This window comes from Bombina bombina, chromosome 7 (assembly GCF_027579735.1).
Source record: "Bombina bombina isolate aBomBom1 chromosome 7, aBomBom1.pri, whole genome shotgun sequence".
Taxonomy (NCBI): Eukaryota; Metazoa; Chordata; class Amphibia; order Anura; family Bombinatoridae; genus Bombina; species Bombina bombina.
Genome location: NC_069505.1, coordinates 245891594 through 245908659, shown reverse-complemented (window position 1 = coordinate 245908659; position 17066 = coordinate 245891594).

Genomic DNA, 17066 nt, shown 5'->3' with positions numbered 1-17066 from the left:
ACAATCCATTACATTAACCTGCATCCTGAATGAAACTGTAAAAAAATCCCTTTTTAATGTAACATAGTATTATACTTGAAAATTACTTTGGATATCAGGGACGTCCACATCTGTCCCTGACTCATCCCCTGGACGACCCTCAAGCAGTGTCAATGGCAGCGGGGGAGAAAAGCGGTTGCTCCTTGGTGTTGCCATTGACACTGGCCTGACGTACCGGGGGATTCTGTCAACATTAGATCCATGTGATATTTTTTTCTTTTGTCTAATGTATCTGCAGCTGTAATGCATGTAATCTTTATTTCCTCTGATGAAAATAACAACCTATTTAAAATTATATATATATATATTTTATTTCATGATTCAGATAGAGCATACATTTTTAATCAACCTTCTAATTTACTTGTATATTATTATCATTTTTTCTTCTTTCTATGGCTACCTTTATTTGAAAACTAATGTATCTAAGCTAAGGAGGAAGCCAATTTTAGTTTTAGCACCCTGTACAGCACTTTTTTATTGGTGGCTGCCATTTAGCCAACAATCAGCAAAAACAACCCATGTTTTGAATATAAAATGGGCCTGCTACTAAACTTACATTCTTGATTTTCAAATAAAGGACGAAAGAGAATGAAATAAAATGAATAATAGGATTAAATTAGAAAGTAGATTAAAATGTAATGCTTTACCATTAAATAAATATGTGGGTTCAGTGTCATTGAAATATTTATAATTTATAAGTATAATACACAATATAATAAATGCTACTTACAGGCCCTAATGAGCGATTGTAGTGCTCCTTTTCTCACCATCTAAGGTCCGAAAACCTCCGGAGACAATGACAACGCAACCTTCTCACACCCGAGACGTGATACATTCTTTTCAACATTTCATAGAAGATATTGTCGCAAACTTCATGTGCGACTCCACATAAAGCAATGTCAATGCTTGAGTAAAATATTTTTTATATTTTTATATCTATATCTACTAGTGCACTAAATATGGAGCAATAATATTGTCCCCTTGCTTTGTAATGAGAGACAAAGTTGTAACATAATCCATAAGTAGTAATGTATTTTTCCTTTTTATCCCTATATCTACTTGTGCACCAAATGTGGAGCAATAATATTGTTTGATTTAGAAAGGGTATACAATTTTAATAATTTCTAATTTACTTTTATTATGTAATATACTTCATTCTCTTGCAGCATCGAACATAAGCTTTCTGTGTTATCAGACTCCCATTGATTTCTATGGCTTCCGCGGCCTCAAGGGTTGTGGTATAAAAACTAGGTACGCTGCATTGGAATAGACGCGAGCTTACCTGTTAAATGTTTGATAAATTACGAAAAGGGTTGAATGTGAATTTTAAAAACATCTGTAATGATGCAAGCATCGATCTGCGTTGGATTAAGATCACGGGAGCGTATATTTCATCACACATTTCAACATTTGATGATCTTGATGCTTTGATAACTACGGCGGATCAATCTTGCGACAAATGCGATGCGGGATTCAAACGTATTTTCAGTTGACGCTTTGATAAATATCCCCCTAAGAGTCATCAGAGTCAGTGTTTTGGAAACTGCATTCAAAGGTGAACAGTTTTTGTTTCAGAGTATTAGTAAAGTTGCACCAGTAAGTAACTGATAATGTATAGTCAATGTTATCCTTGTTGATGTTATATTTTGTGTCACTAATTTCTCCCTCATATTGTTATAAATTATAAGATTGAGATCCAAAAATCCGAAGTAGCAGAAACTTTAAAATTACACAGTACAGAGTAGTTGAGTGAACATGTAAACCAGCAACAAATAATACAGAATTTTATTTAAGCAACATAGCAAGAAACAATGCACACCAGTCGCTCACTTATTTGCACTGAATCGGTTGCTTATAATAATAAAAAAAAACATAATTTATGTAAGAACTTACCTGATAAATTCATTTCTTTCATATTGGCAAGAGTCCATGAGCTAGTGACGTATGGGATATACATTCCTACCAGGAGGGGCAAAGTTTCCCAAACCTCAAAATGCCTATAAATACACCCCTCACCACACCCACAATTCAGTTTAACGAATAGCCAAGAAGTGGGGTGATAAGAAAGGAGCGTAAGCATCAACAAGGAATTGAAATAATTGTGCTTTATACAAAAAAAAATCATAACCACCACAAAAAGGTTGGGCCTCATAGACTCTTGCCAATATGAAAGAAATTAATTTATCAGGTAATTTCTTACATAAATTATGTTTTCTTTCATGTAATTGGCAAGAGTCCATGAGCTAGTGACGTATGGGATAGCAAATACCCAAGATGTGGAACTCCACGCAAGAGTCATTAGAGAGGGAGGGATAAAAATAAAGACAGCCAATTCCACTGAAAAAAGAATCCACAACCCAAATCAAAAAGATTTAATCTTATAATGAAAAAAACTGAAATTACAAGCAGAAGAATCAAACTGAAACAGCTGCCTGAAGAACTTTTCTACCAAAAACTGCTTCTGAAGAAGAGAAAACATCAACATGGTAGAATTTAGTAAAAGTATGCAAAGAAGACCAAGTTGCTGCTTTGCAAATCTGATCAACAGAAGCTTCATTCTTAAAAACCCAGGAAGTAGAAACTGACCTAGTAGAATGAGCCGTAATCCTCTGAGGCGGGGATTTACCTGACTCCAAATAAGCATGATGAATCAAAAGCTTTAACCAAGAAGCCAAAGAAATGTCAGAAGCCTTCTGACCTTTCCTAGAACCAGAAAAGATAACAAATAGACTAGAAGTCTTTCTGAAATCCTTAGTAGCTTCAGCATAATATTTCAAAGCTCTTACCACATCCAAGGAATGCAAAGATCTTTCCAAAGAATTCTTAGGATTAGGACACAACAAAGGGACAACAATTTCTCTACTAATGTTGTTGGAATTCACAACTTTAGGTAAAAATTTAAATGAAGTCCGCAAAACCGCCTTATCCTGATGAAAAATCAGAAAAGGAGACTCACAAGAAAGAGCAGATAATTCAGAAACTCTTCTAGCAGAAGAGATGGCCAATAGAAACAATACTTTCCAAGAAAGTAATTTAATGTCCAGAGAATGCATAGGCTCAAACGGAGGAGCCTGTAAAGCTCTCAAAACCAAATTAAGACTCCAAGGAGGAGAAATTGACTTAATGACAGGCTTGATACGAACCAAAGCCTGTACAAAACAACGAATGTCAGGAAGATTAGCAATTTTTCTGTGAAACAGAACAGAAAGAGCAGAGATTTGTCCTTTCAAGGAACTTGCAGACAAACCCTTATCCAAACCATCCTGAAGAAACTGTAAAATTCTAGGAATTCTAAAAGAATGCCAAGAGAACTTATGAGAAGAACACCATGAAATGTAAGTCTTCCAAACTCTGTAATAAATCTTTCTAGACACAGATTTACGAGCCTGCAACATAGTATTAATCACTGAGTCAGAGAAACCTCTATGACTAAGCACTAAGCGTTCAATCTCCATACCTTCAAATTTAATGATTTGAGATCCTGATGGAAAAATGGACCTTGAGATAGAAGGTCTGGCCTTTACGGAAGTGGCCAAGGTTGGCAACTGGACATCTGAACAAGATCCGCATACCAAAACCTGTGTGGCCATGCTGGAGCCACCAGCAGTACAAATGAACGTTCCATTATGATTTTGGAAATCACTCTTGGAAGAAGAACTAGAGGCGGAAAGATATAAGCAGGTTGATAACTCCAAGGAAGTGACAACGCATCCACTGCTTCCGCCTGAGGATCCCTAGACCTGGACAGATACCTGGGAAGTTTCCTGTTTAGATGAGAAGCCATCAGATCTATTTCTGGAAGCCCCCACATCTGAACAATCTGAAGAAACACATCTGGGTGGCGACTGAGATAATCCGCTTCCCAATTGTCTATACTTGGGATATGGACCGCAGAGATTAGACAGGAGCTGGATTCCGCCCATGCAAGTATCCGAGATACTTCTTTCATAGCTTGAGGACTGTGAGTCCCACCTTGAGGATTGACATACGCCACGGTTGTGACATTGTCTGTCTGAAAACAAATAAACGGTTTTCTCTTCAGAAGAGGCCAAAACTGAAGAGCTCTGAGAATCGCACGGAGTTCCAAAATATTGATTGGTAATCTCGCCTCTTGAGATTTTCAAACCCCCTGCGCTGTCAGAAATCCCCAGACAGCTCCCCAACCTGAAAGACTCGCATCTGTTGAAATCACAGTCCAGGTTGGACGAAAAAAAGAGGCCCCCTGAACCAAATGGTGGTGATCTAACCACCAAGTCAGAGATAGTCGAGTATTGGGATTTAAGGATATCAATTGTGATATCTTTGTATAATCCTTGCACCATTGGTTCAGCATACAAAGCTGAAGAGGTCTCATGTGAAAAAAAGCAAAGGGGATCGCGTCCGATGCTGCAGTCATGAGACCTAAAACCTCCATGCACATAGCTACTGAAGGGAATGACTGAGACTGAAGGTTCCGACAAGCTGAAACCTATTTCAGACGTCTTTTGTCTGTTAGAGACAAAGTCATGGATACTGAATCTATTTGGAATCCTAAAAAGGTTACCCTTGTCTGAGGAATCAAGGAACTTTTTAGTAAATTGATCCTCCAACCATGTTTTTGAAGAAACAACACTAGTTGATTCGTGTGAGATTCTGCAGAATGTAAAGACTGAGCAAGTACCAAGATATCGTCCAAATAAGGAAACACCGCAATACCCCGCTCTCTGATTACAGAGAGAAGGGCACCGAGAACCTTTGAAAAGATCCTTGGAGCTGTTGCTAGGCCAAAAGGAAGAGCAACAAATTGGTAATGCTTGTCTAGAAAAGAGAATCTCAGGAACTGATAGTGAGCTGGATGAATTGGAATATGAAGATAAGCATCCTGTAAGTCTATTGTGGACATATAATGCCCTTGCTGAACAAAAGGCAGAATAGTCCTTATAGTCACCATTTTGAATGTTGGTATTCTTACATAACGATTCAAAATTTTTAGATCCAGAACTGGTCTGAAAGAATTCTCTTTCTTTGGTTCAATGAACAGATTTGAATAAAACCCCAGACCGTGTTCCAGATATGGAACAGGCAGAATTACCCCAGATGACTCCAGGTCTGAAACACACTTCAGGAAAGCCTGAGCTTTTACTGGGTTCACTGGAATGCCTGAGAGAAAGAACCTTCTCACAGGCGGTCTTACCTTGAAACCTATTCTGTACCCTTGAGAAACAATGTTCTGAATCCAATGATTTTGGATTGAATTGATCCAAACATCTTTGAAAAAATCGTAGTCTGCCCCCTACCAGCTGTGCTGGAATGAGGGCCGCACCTTCGTGCGGACTTGGGGGCTGGTTTTGATTTTCTAAAAGGCTTGGATTTATTCCAGACTGGAGAAGGCTTCCAATTGGAAACTGTTCCTTTAGGGGAAGGGTCAGGCTTCTGTTCCTTATTCTGACGAAAGGAACGAAAACGGTTAGCAGCCCTAAATTTACCGTTAGATTTTTTTATCCTGGGGCAAAAACGCTCCCTTCCCCCCAGTGACAGTTGAAATTATAGAATCCAACTGAGAACCAACCAATTTATTACCTTGGAAAGAAAGATATAGCAACGTTGACTTAGAAGTCATATCCGCATTCCAAATAGCTAAAGACATATACCTGACATCAATTCTAATGATATAAAAAATGGCATCACAAATGAAATTATTAGCATGTTGAATTAGCTTAACAATGCTATACACATTAGGATCTGGTACTTGTTGCGCTAAAGCCTCCAACCAAAAAGTTGAAGCCGCAGCAACATCAGCCAAAGAAATAGCAGGCCTAAGATGATGACCTGAACATAAATAAGCCTTCCTTAGATAAGATTCAAGCTTCCTATCTAAAGGATCTTTAAAAGAAGTACTATCTGCCGTAGGAATAGTAGTACGTTTAGCAAGAGTAGAGATAGCCCCATCAACTTTGGGGATTTTTTTCCCAAAACTCCAATCTATCAGACGGCAAAGGGTACAGTCTCTTAAACCTTGAAGAAGGAGTAAATGAAGTATCCAAACTATTTTATTCCCTAGAAATTACATCTGAAATAGCATCAGGAACTGGAAAAACCTCTGGAATAACTACATGAAAAACCGAATTTAAACGTTTACTGGTTTTAATATCAAGAGGACTAGACTCCTCCATATTTAATGCAATCAACACCTCTTTTAATAAAGAACGGATAAACTCCATTTGAAATAAATATGAAGATTTGTCAGTGTCAATATCTGAGGCAGAATCTTCTGAACCAGAGAGATCCTCATCAGAGATAGATAAATCAGAATGCTGGCGGTCATTTAAAAATTCATCGAATTAATGAGAAGTTTTAAAAAACTTTTTACATTTATTAGAAGGTGGTATAACAGACAGGGCCTTCTGAATAGAATTAGAAACAAATTATCTCACATTAACAGGAATATCCTGAACATTAGATGTTGAAGGAACAACAACAGGTAATGGATTACTACTAATGGAAATATTGTCTGCTTTAGAAAGTTTATCATGACAACTAACACAAACTACAGCCGGAGGAACAGTTACCACAAGTTTACAACAAATGCACTTAGCTTTGGTAGAACCGACATCAGGCAGCAGCATTCCAGAAGTAGATTCTGATACAGGGTCATATTAAGACATGTTGCAATATGTAATAGAAAAAACAACATATAAAGCAAAATGATCAAATTCCTTATATGACAGTTTCAGGAATGGGAAAAAATGCAAACAGAATAAGCCTCTGGAAACCAGAAGCAAAAAGAAACAAATACTTAAATAATGCCAAAAAAACTGGCGCCTAGTATGACGCCCACAATTGACAATTTTTTGGTGCCAAAAACGTCTGCAACAAACACGAGCGTCATAGATGATAGACAAACGTAATTCTCGTGCCAAAAAAGTGTTGCGCCAAAAATGACGCAATAAATGACAGCATTTTTTGCTCCCGCGAGCCTAACAGCCCGCAATTTAGAAAGAAAAGTCAATTTGAAAAATTTTCAGGTAAGAATTTTTTTTATTTATATGCATTTCCCAAAATGAAACTGACAGTCTGTAAGAAGGAAATATACTGATTAACCTGAATCATGGCAAATATAAGTATAAAACATATATTTAGAACTTTACATATAAAGTGCCAAACCATAGCTGAGAGTGACATAAATAAAATAAAACATACTTACCAAAAGACACTCATCTACATAAAGTAGATAGCCAAACCAGTACTGAAACGAGAATCAGCAGAGGTAATGGTATATAAGAGTATATCGACGATCTGAAAAGGGAGGTAGGAAATGAATCTCTACGACTGAAAACAGAGAACCTATGAAATAGATCCCCGTTAGGATGACCATTGCATTCAATAGGTAATACTCCCTTCACATCCCTCTGTCATTCACTGCACTCTGTGAGGAAAACGGGCTTCAGCATGCTGAGAAGCGCATATCAACGTAGCACAAACTTACTTCACCACCTCCATAGGAGGCAAAGTTTGTAAAAACTGAATTGTGGGTGTGGTGGGGGGTGTATTTATAGGCATTTTGAGGTTTGTGAAACTTTGCCCCTCCTGGTAGGAATGTATATCCCATATGTCACTAGCTCATGGACTCTTGCCAATTACATGAAAGAAATACATATATTTACTAAGTCTATAGCTACTGGGTATTAGAGATGTTGATGTTTGTAATATAATTATAATAAAAAAATAATACATATTAGGATTAATAATCCACCCAGTAATTATATTAACAGGAAAGACCTGGTAGAATAATAGTCCCTGGGTTGGCGGTTTGGTTACAGACATTCCTCTAGTAAACAGCTTTTACTGTCAGCAGTAACTAGTACATTATATCATGTTTGGTATACTGGGGAAGGGGCTGCTTTGCCTTAAAATGCCAGGGCCTATTTTTGTTTTAAGTTTGGCCTTGAACAGATATGTAGCAGGGTTAGCCTTGAGAAGACAGCAGGTGCATTTCGAGTTCTGAGAATAAAAAATGGCTCACTTTTCAGAACTAAATAACATGAAAAGGGTGCAAAATAAATAATGAAAATATATTGGAAACTTGTTTCATTATGTGCAACTGAACGTTTTATATAAAAATCTCACTGCGTTTACTGTTTTTAAAGTCAGCTCTGGACTGACAGTGACTTTACTGATCCAGAGCTCTACACAGCGACGTGCCAATCCGGGACAGAGTATATTTATAGCTGCCAATCACCAGCCTCAGGATCAGCTGTACATTTTCTCCCTGGAGTTGAACGTGTAGGGGTTAAACACCGGAGCATAGGCAAACAAAAGTACAATGTTTCAGTAGAACATATTCTAATTACAGGGTGAGGTTGTAACCCTATTATTTATTAAAGGGACACTGAACCCAAATTTTTTCTTTTGTGATTCAGATAGAGCATGCAATTTTAAGCAAATTTCTAATTTACTCCTATTATCAAATTTTCTTCATTCTCTTGGTATCTTTATTTGAAATGCAAGAATATAAGTTTAGATGCCGGCCCATTTTTGGTGAACACACTGTGTTGTTCTTGCTAATTGGTGGATAAATTCACCCACCAATAAACAAGTGCTTTCCATGGTACTGAACCAAAAAATAGCTTAGATGCCTTTTTTTTCAAATAAAGAAAGCTAAAGAACGAAGAAAAATTGATAATATGAGTAAATTAGAAAGTTGCTTAAAATTGCATGCTCTATCTGAATCACAAAAGAAAAAATTTGGGTTCAGTGTCCCTTTAACCATTTCTATCCTAAGTAATCTTTATACTCACTGCCTTTAACCATGTTCCATGGTGTCCTAACAGCGCTGGGTTTTAACGCCATTAGTACGGCATGGAATGACCTACCTTATTTGGCATACTACATCAGACTGGGGAGTGTGCCTAGCAGCGTAGGCAGTCCCCCATGATCCAATCCCGGACTTGAAATCATGTGATCGCATTGACGTGATTTTAATTTTGCAGCAAATTTACATCGGAACTTCGTTTTGATCTAAGACCCTGGCATGAAGGGGTTAAAATTAAATTAAACTTTTCTGTTTGTTTTAGTTTTTCAGCAGACCATAAGTTCTTACAAGAAAAAAAAACAAGAAAAACTAAAGAATGGCAGAAAGCTTTAATACAGAATATTTATACAAAATAATTAAAATGTTCTGAAGTTTACATGACAAATACAAGTATGGGGGTAATATTACCTTAATATAATAAATAATGTAAGGGTTTTAAATTTAGTATCAGTTCAACTTCTACAAAACATCAAATTTAGAATTATATATCTATGTTTTACAATAAAGAATAGTAACTGTGTATTAGACCACGCAGAAAGTGAGTTAATAATAATAAAATATCACACCATAAAATTCTGATTTCACAGAGAAAATGACAACTCATTCTGACAACGTATGCATGCTCTAATCTCACTATAAGGAGACAAAATCATTATAAAAATCACCAATCATAAAAATATGAAATGTTTGAGCATCGTGCTTACGCCACACCTCTCGTAGTTGTTTGACCTCAACTATAACAGACTCATACAATGCCCAAAACTTCCATCCTGGCACAACTTGGTATATTTATTCTGGTTGGGTCACACCACCACTGTAAGGAGCTTAGTGTGTGTGGAACTCAGAATGCAGGAACAGATAAACAGAAAAATGAAAGTCTTTTAAAAGCTTTACTGATTGATAAGCAAAAGATCAGTTGGTAGTTAAAATTGAAGATCACAGAAACAGTAAGTTTGTACCTAGGCCCAATAGGTTGTAGTAGCAAAGTGCAATGAACATTGGTGCTTAAGGGACATGCCACCCACATTTTTTCTTTTATGATTTAGAAAGAGAATGCAATTTTAAACATCTTTCTATTTTACTTATATTATCTAATTTGTTTTATTCTCTTTATATTCTTTGATGAAAAGCATATCTAGATATGCTCACTAGCTGCTGATTGGTTGCTGCACATAGAAGCCTCGTGTGATTGGCTCACCATGTTCCTTTCTTTTTTCTTCAACTAAGGATATTTGAAAAATGAAGCAAAATAAATAATGGAAGTAAATTGTAATGTTGTTTAAATTTCTATTCTCTATCTGAATCATGAAAGAATGATTTTGGGTTTAGTGGCCCTTTAAGAGGAAAAAAAAGGGGAAAAGGAAAACCTCTCTCTCCCTGCTCCCCGTGGACCTCGCCCCCCCCCCCCTCTGTCACTTCATACTATTATAATGGATATTGCTAATTTATAATAGCCAGTTCAATATAAGCCGTGCCCCTAAACGGGGCAATTAATTGCCTATGAGTTTCTATTGGGAAGCTCATAATTATTTTTCCCCATTTATAAAAGAAACTTCTAACTTGAGATTCTGAATTTATAGATGTATCAATTTGTTCCATGATTAATTGGTTTTAAAGTTTTTGGATAAATTCCTTAAAACTGGGGGCTTTTTTAGATTTCCAGTGTTTTAGTATCAGTAATCTGCCAGTTATAATTATAATATTTAATTGGCAAATATTCTTAAATAATGTTTCGTTCTTTGTGGCAAAAAAAGAACACCTGTTTATCAGATAATTGTATATTAGTCATATTAATTTTATTAATCCAAGTGTTTATTTTTTGCCAGAATATTTTCACCTTAGGGTAGCCCCAGAAAAAATTATATAGGTCTGCATTTATGGCCTTACATCTCTGGCAACGTGCCTCCGTTTTATCCCATTTAGCTTTAACTTGTGGGGTAACATATGCATTATTTATGAAATTGGTATGCGTTTCTCTCCATGAGGAGGAAATTGTCGCTCTATCTACTAGATTAAAACTTTGTTGTAATCTTTTTGTGGAAATCCGCCATACACCTGCTAACTTTTGAAGGTTCTCACAGCCAAACGAGAAGATAATTATTTTGTAAATTATTGAGATACTATATTTACCTGCGTTAAATAATGTTAAAGCAGGTTCCAATATAGCCCAAGCCTCAAGTGTTATATTATTCTGTATGATTTCCTGGATGTAATGTCGTATCTGCAGAAAAGCAAAGAAATCTCTGTTTTCAATATCAAATTCTTGTTTAAATTAAGAGAACTGTTTACATACCTTTAATTCTAGGTCTATACATTGATGTACCATTTTTATTCCTTTCGAGGCCCAATTTCTAAAGATTTTTGAGTCTAATGCTGGAGTAAAATTAGGATTGCAGATAATAGATAAATATTTAGAAAAAGTTGGGCTGATACCTAGTATTCTGAGCATTTTCTGCCATGCCATTTTTACACACTGAATCACAGGGAATTGGCTAATTTTACTTGGCCATTTATCAGGTGGCGTATGAAGAAGTAATGTAAGAGAATATGGAAATAATAGCATATATTCCAAAGAAAGAACAGCAGAATAATCAGCACTAACCAACCAATCTATTGCAATTTTACATATGCACGATAAATTGTACATTTCTATATCAGGTAGGGCAAATCCCCCATCAGTTCTAAAGAGGGACATTTTTTTAAAAGCTATTGATCTTCTTTTCCCTTTCCATAAAAATTGTAAATATGCTCTTCTATGAGCAATTAAGTATTTTTTTTTAATCAAAATTGGAAGCGCCTACTGTTGGTGAGACTGTCACGGGATACCAGATAGGTACAGAAGGCAGAGCTGGTAAGAGAAAGCTGTCACAGGTATAACAGGCACAGGGTACCCAGCGGATACTGTTGGTGAGGCTGTCACGGGATACCAGATAGATTCAGCAGGCACAAGTATCAAGAAAGACTTTTTGGCTTTCAAGAACCAGCTGAGCATACACAGGTACAAGATAAGTATGCTTGGTCTCTGAACCAAGGTGAGCATACACAGGTATCAGGGAAGTATGCTTGGTCTCTGAAGCAAGGTGAACATACACAGGGATCAGGGAAGTATGCTTGGCCTCTGAAGCAAGGTGAGTATACACAGGTACAAGATAAGTATGCTTGGTCTCTGGAGTAAGGTGAGCATACACAGGTATCAGGGAAGTATGCTTGGTCTCTAAAGCAAGGTGAGCATACACAGGTATCAGGGAAGTATGCTTGGTCTCTGAAGCAAGGTGAGCATACACAGGTATCAGGGATGTATGCTTGGTCTCTGAAGCAAGGTGAGCATACACAGGTATCTGGAAAGTATGCTTGGTCTCTGAAGCAAGGTGAGCATACACAGGTATCTGGGAAGTATGCTTGGTCTCTGAAGCAAGGTGAGCATACAAAGGTATCCAGGAAGTATGCTTGGTCTCTGAAGCAAGGTGAGCATACACAGGTATCAGAGAAGTATGCTTGGTCTCTGAAGCAAGATGAGCATACACAGGTACCAGGGAAGTATGCTTGGTCTCTAAAGCAAGGTGAGCATACACAGGTATCAGGGAAGTATGCTTGGTCTCTGAAGCAAGGTGAGAATACACAGGTATTAGGGAAGTATACTTGGACTCTGAAGCAAGGTGAGCATACATAGGTATCAGAATCTTGAAAGAATCCACAGCACCAAATATTATGAACCAAACATAGGAGTTTATTGTGGTGGGTACAAACAAATGCAACGTTTCGGGAGCAATTCCCTTATCATGGAAGTATGCTTGGTCTCTGGAATAAGGTGAGCATACACAGGTATCATGGAAGTATGCTTGGTCTCTGGAACAAGGTGAGCATACACAGGTATCAGGGAAGTATGCTTGGACTTTGAAGCAAGGTGAGCATACACCGGTATCATGAGCTTTTATAGGAACTCCCTTACCTGAGTCCTAGGGTAGCTGCAGGCGGGAGCAATAAGATCTGAATCTCTGCATCGGAGTCTCTGCATCTCTTCACGTTGAACATTGAGAAGGAAGCCGCTACTATTAGCGCTTGTCGAGACCGGAAGCTCCCAGTGAGTCCCCTTACAACCATGCTTAAAATATTAATTCTTCCAAAAATACTTTATATGTTTCAAACTCTACCAGTGGGTTTCACTATACAATATATTACCTCCTTTCAACAAATATTAGACACAATCATGTTTTTACAAGTATATGCATCATAGGGGTGGTTTTCATTTCTATTTCGCATAGATTGTCTTTAAGAAATATTGGCACCTTAATTATTGTGCTCTTATAAATAAGATGTTCAGTCCAGGTGACTATTAGCCTTATACTTCTTTCTACCTCTAATGTCAATAGGACAACATTTCCTTACCTTTATATTGATTAATTGATTTGTGTCAGATCAAATTACTGAACCTGTACTGTTACAACTGTTATTTCTTATTATACACTGCTATAAAGAATATTCCACTCCAAAAAAATGAAAAAAACCTTACGTATTACAAAATGTCACCTAGTTCACCTATTTATTTGGATACCTGAAAATGTGTCCTCATACATCCATCTTTTAAATGAGGGCTCTTATTTGAAAGGTGGGGTGAAAATGGCTTAATTGGATTTGCCACATCCCCAAAATAGGACAAGTATTTGTAATTGTTATGACAACTGGACAAACGCAGGACCACTGAAAGAGGATTGGTTCATTCAAATAAGGGATCTGCCATCAGTCTTTGGATCATGTGGGATACTGAGAGAGACGGGTTACACTACCTCCTGTGAGTTTGTTCTATCATGTGGGCAATATACTATGTAAAAATCTAGTAAAGGTGATTAAAATCCTTATTGCAAACATGTGTAAAAACTCATCATCTGAAAGATGATAAACCTCTTTTTTTATATAGGGCTATTTAATATATGTCATAAAGGATTTATGTAGAGCAGGGGCACCTATTCTCCAGCAATAGTATTTGTCACGAATACCGGGCTGCAAGGGCTAAACCCCTACCCCCCTACAACCTCACCCCTGTTGTTTCTCAGTGGTTTTAGGCTCCTCAGAGCAACCACAATCTCTGGAAGCTTTTTGTTTGCTTGTTTTTGTGTTCTAAACTTGTTAAGAGAAGAGCTGGTCTATGACCGGGAAAACCCTCTCAGGCTGGCCGGGCTCCTGGAACTCCCGGTCGGCCACAGGGGGATTTGTAGCCCCTAGGGAGGACAAGAGCTGGGAGAATTATCGGAGGAGAGCTCCTTTGGGAACCGGCGGTTTTGGATACCCCTAACTCTATAACTTCAACGGACTGTAACTCCGGTCCCCAGTAACAAATCACACTGATTTTTGGACTGTGGCATCTGGGGACAGAGAGCTTTAAAATGACAAGTGCCGCCGCTCCACTGGGATCACCCCGAAACCGCCACTCCTAGGTACTGGGATTCTTTGGACTGTGGCTGCTATGGAGGTGCCAATTGGTCTGGAGTCGCGGGAACGGCGGGAAAATTGTGGGATTATCCAGGGTCTTATCAAGATGATCTGTTTGTATAAAAGGATTGTATGTTTTTCAATAAAGAGTTCCTGAATGCTAGTATGTCTAGTTATTTGGGTGGGCTCCTGCTAAAATCACTTTCTTGGTCAACATAGCAGCCTGTTCCAGGCAGAGGAAGGACCTTCTGGCAGAGCTACCTAGTCTGGGTAGCCGGAGTCTGCCACAGGGTGGGGCCCTGAGTACTGGTGCTGTTGGGCATCAGGGGTGGCTACAGACTGTGGTCACTTGCCAGCTACATAGCTGCAGTCGGCAGGGAGGAAGCAGGACCCGTTTGGCGGAGCTACCCAGTCGGGGTATCTGGGGTATCACGGGGTCACATTGGCTGGCAGCAGTGGGATCTGCTTCTTCCACATGATTCCTGCTGACAGAGGAGAAGGGCCAAAGTAGCCGGTAACTATGGAAGTCAAATTTCTAAGGAGAGTACAGGAGGCGCTGGCCCAGTGTGACGGTCCTATTTACCAACAGGACGTGCTGGAACAGAGGGACATGATCTGCTGGGACCTCTGGTGGGAGGCTCTTCAACAGGAGCAGGACAATGGAAAGGTCCTCCCCATGAATGACACAAGGTTCTGGGTTCGGCGGACCATGAGAGTGCCATTTCTGGGAAAACAGCCAAAGAAGGAATCTGTTCTACATAGACTGGTTCAGCTAGAGATATGGGTGGAGGACAGCTATCGGGCCCTCCAATGGCTAGCTATGCAAGCGCAGCCATGGCTGGAGGATGGCTCCCCCACAGAGGGCTTTGGCGGCCCTGGATTGCTATTTACAAAAAGGACAGAGGACACACAGTTTGGGAGAGAGATGGACCAGGGTCTGGAGGTTATCTCTGGGCTCCAAGAGGAACTGCTGGATCTTTTGGAGGAATCCTGGCTACTAGACAATCTGGATTTTATAATTGACCAGGAAGCGGCACTGGCCAAGGAATACAAGAGGCTGCTAGATCTTGTTAAGCAGCGTGCCAAGGGTATACAGATCTGGGGTGCAGCCCTCTGGGATTCATGGAGCTCGACCGTGGAGGAATGGCAACAAAGAAAAAGGGAACCAGGGCTGCTGGATCCAGATCAGCAGTCTGGCTCAGAGCTTATGGTCTTGGACCAGGGGGCCACCCTAGCAGAAGCACTGGCAACAGGGCAGAGAGTCAACGGCCTCTGCCCAGCCCTTGCAGCAGCTCTGGTAAACTAGGGAGAGGAAGTAGTCGCCCTCCCTCCCCTTACACAGAACCCCTTGCAGGGAGAAATAGATGTCGATAACTCTCCCCATCGGCAGAACCCCTTCCCGGTAGTGGAGACAGTTGGTCTCTCTCCCCAGCAGCTGAGCCAGGAGCCGGGAGAGGAGACAGTTGGTCTCTCTCCCCTGCGGCAGAGCCATCCCCTGAGAGCGGAGGTGGTCATCCTCCCTCCCCATAAGCAGAACCCCTTCCTGGGAGAGGAGACAGTCGGTCCCTCTCCCCAGCGGAAGAGCCAGGAGCCGGGGGAGGAGACAGTTGGCCTCTCTCCCCATCGGCAGAACCCCTTCCCGGGAGTGGAGACAGTCAGTCTCTCTCCCCAGCAGCTGAACCAGGAGCCGGGAGAGGAGACAGTCAGTCTCTCTCCCCAGCGGCAGAGCCATCCCCTGGGAGCGGAGGTAGTCATCCTCCCTCCCCGTAAGCAGAACCCTTTTCAGGCAGAGACGGATGTCGATAACTCTCCCCAGCAGCAGAACCCCTTCCTGGGAGAGGACACAGTCAGTCTCTCTGCCCAGCAGAAGAGCCAGGAGCAGGGAGAGGAGACAGTCGGTCTCTCTCCCAAGCGGCAGAGCCATCCCCTGGGGGCGGAGGTAGTTGTCCTCCCTCCCCTTACACAGAACCTCTTGCAGGGAGAGACTAGTATCGATATCTCTTCCCAGTTGCAGAATCCCTTTCTGGGAGAGAAGACAGTTAGTCTCTCTCCCCAGCGGCAGAACCCTATACAGGGAGCAGAGACAGCCGGTCTCCCTCCCCAGCGGCAGCACAGTTTCTCAAGGAGCGGAGGTAGTCAGCCTCCCTGCCCAGCAGCAGATCCCCTTCCCAGGAGGAGAGACAGCCCGTCTCTCTCCCTAGCAGCTGGGCATGATCTCTACCCTTTTTGCGCCCAGGAGGATTTCTCACCGGGGGCAGGCATTGCATTGGGCAAAGAGGATAAAAGCTTATGCAGTTGGTGCCACATGTTTGGGCACCCAAGCTTTGCCTGCCCCACTAAGGAGCAACCTCACCCTCCAGTCTGGGGTGGAAATACAGCTGGGAAACTGGCACTGGCTTTTTTTTGTGGGTGGGTCAGCCGGTACTTAACAGAGTGTCACAGAGGGAGGCAGTATGGCCATGGAACTTGAAGACACTGGAACTTGTTGTAGAGCAACTGTTTGGGATCCGGCCTTGGCAAACTTGTTTGGTACTTTGCATCGCGTGACTATCCCTGCGCCCAGGGGATAAATGCCAGCAGAAACCCCCCAGGGTGCCTCAAGCGCAGGGGACATGGGATAACCTTCTCCATCATCCGAGTGGAGGGCCACCGTCGGACAGCACAAGTAGACCCGTGTGGATCTAGCCGGGTCTGCCGAACTGGAAGGGGGGAATTGTCACGGATACCGGGCTGCAAGGGCTAAACCCCTACCCCCCTACAAACTCACCCCTGTTGTTTCTTAATGGTTTTGGGCTCCTCAGAGGAAACA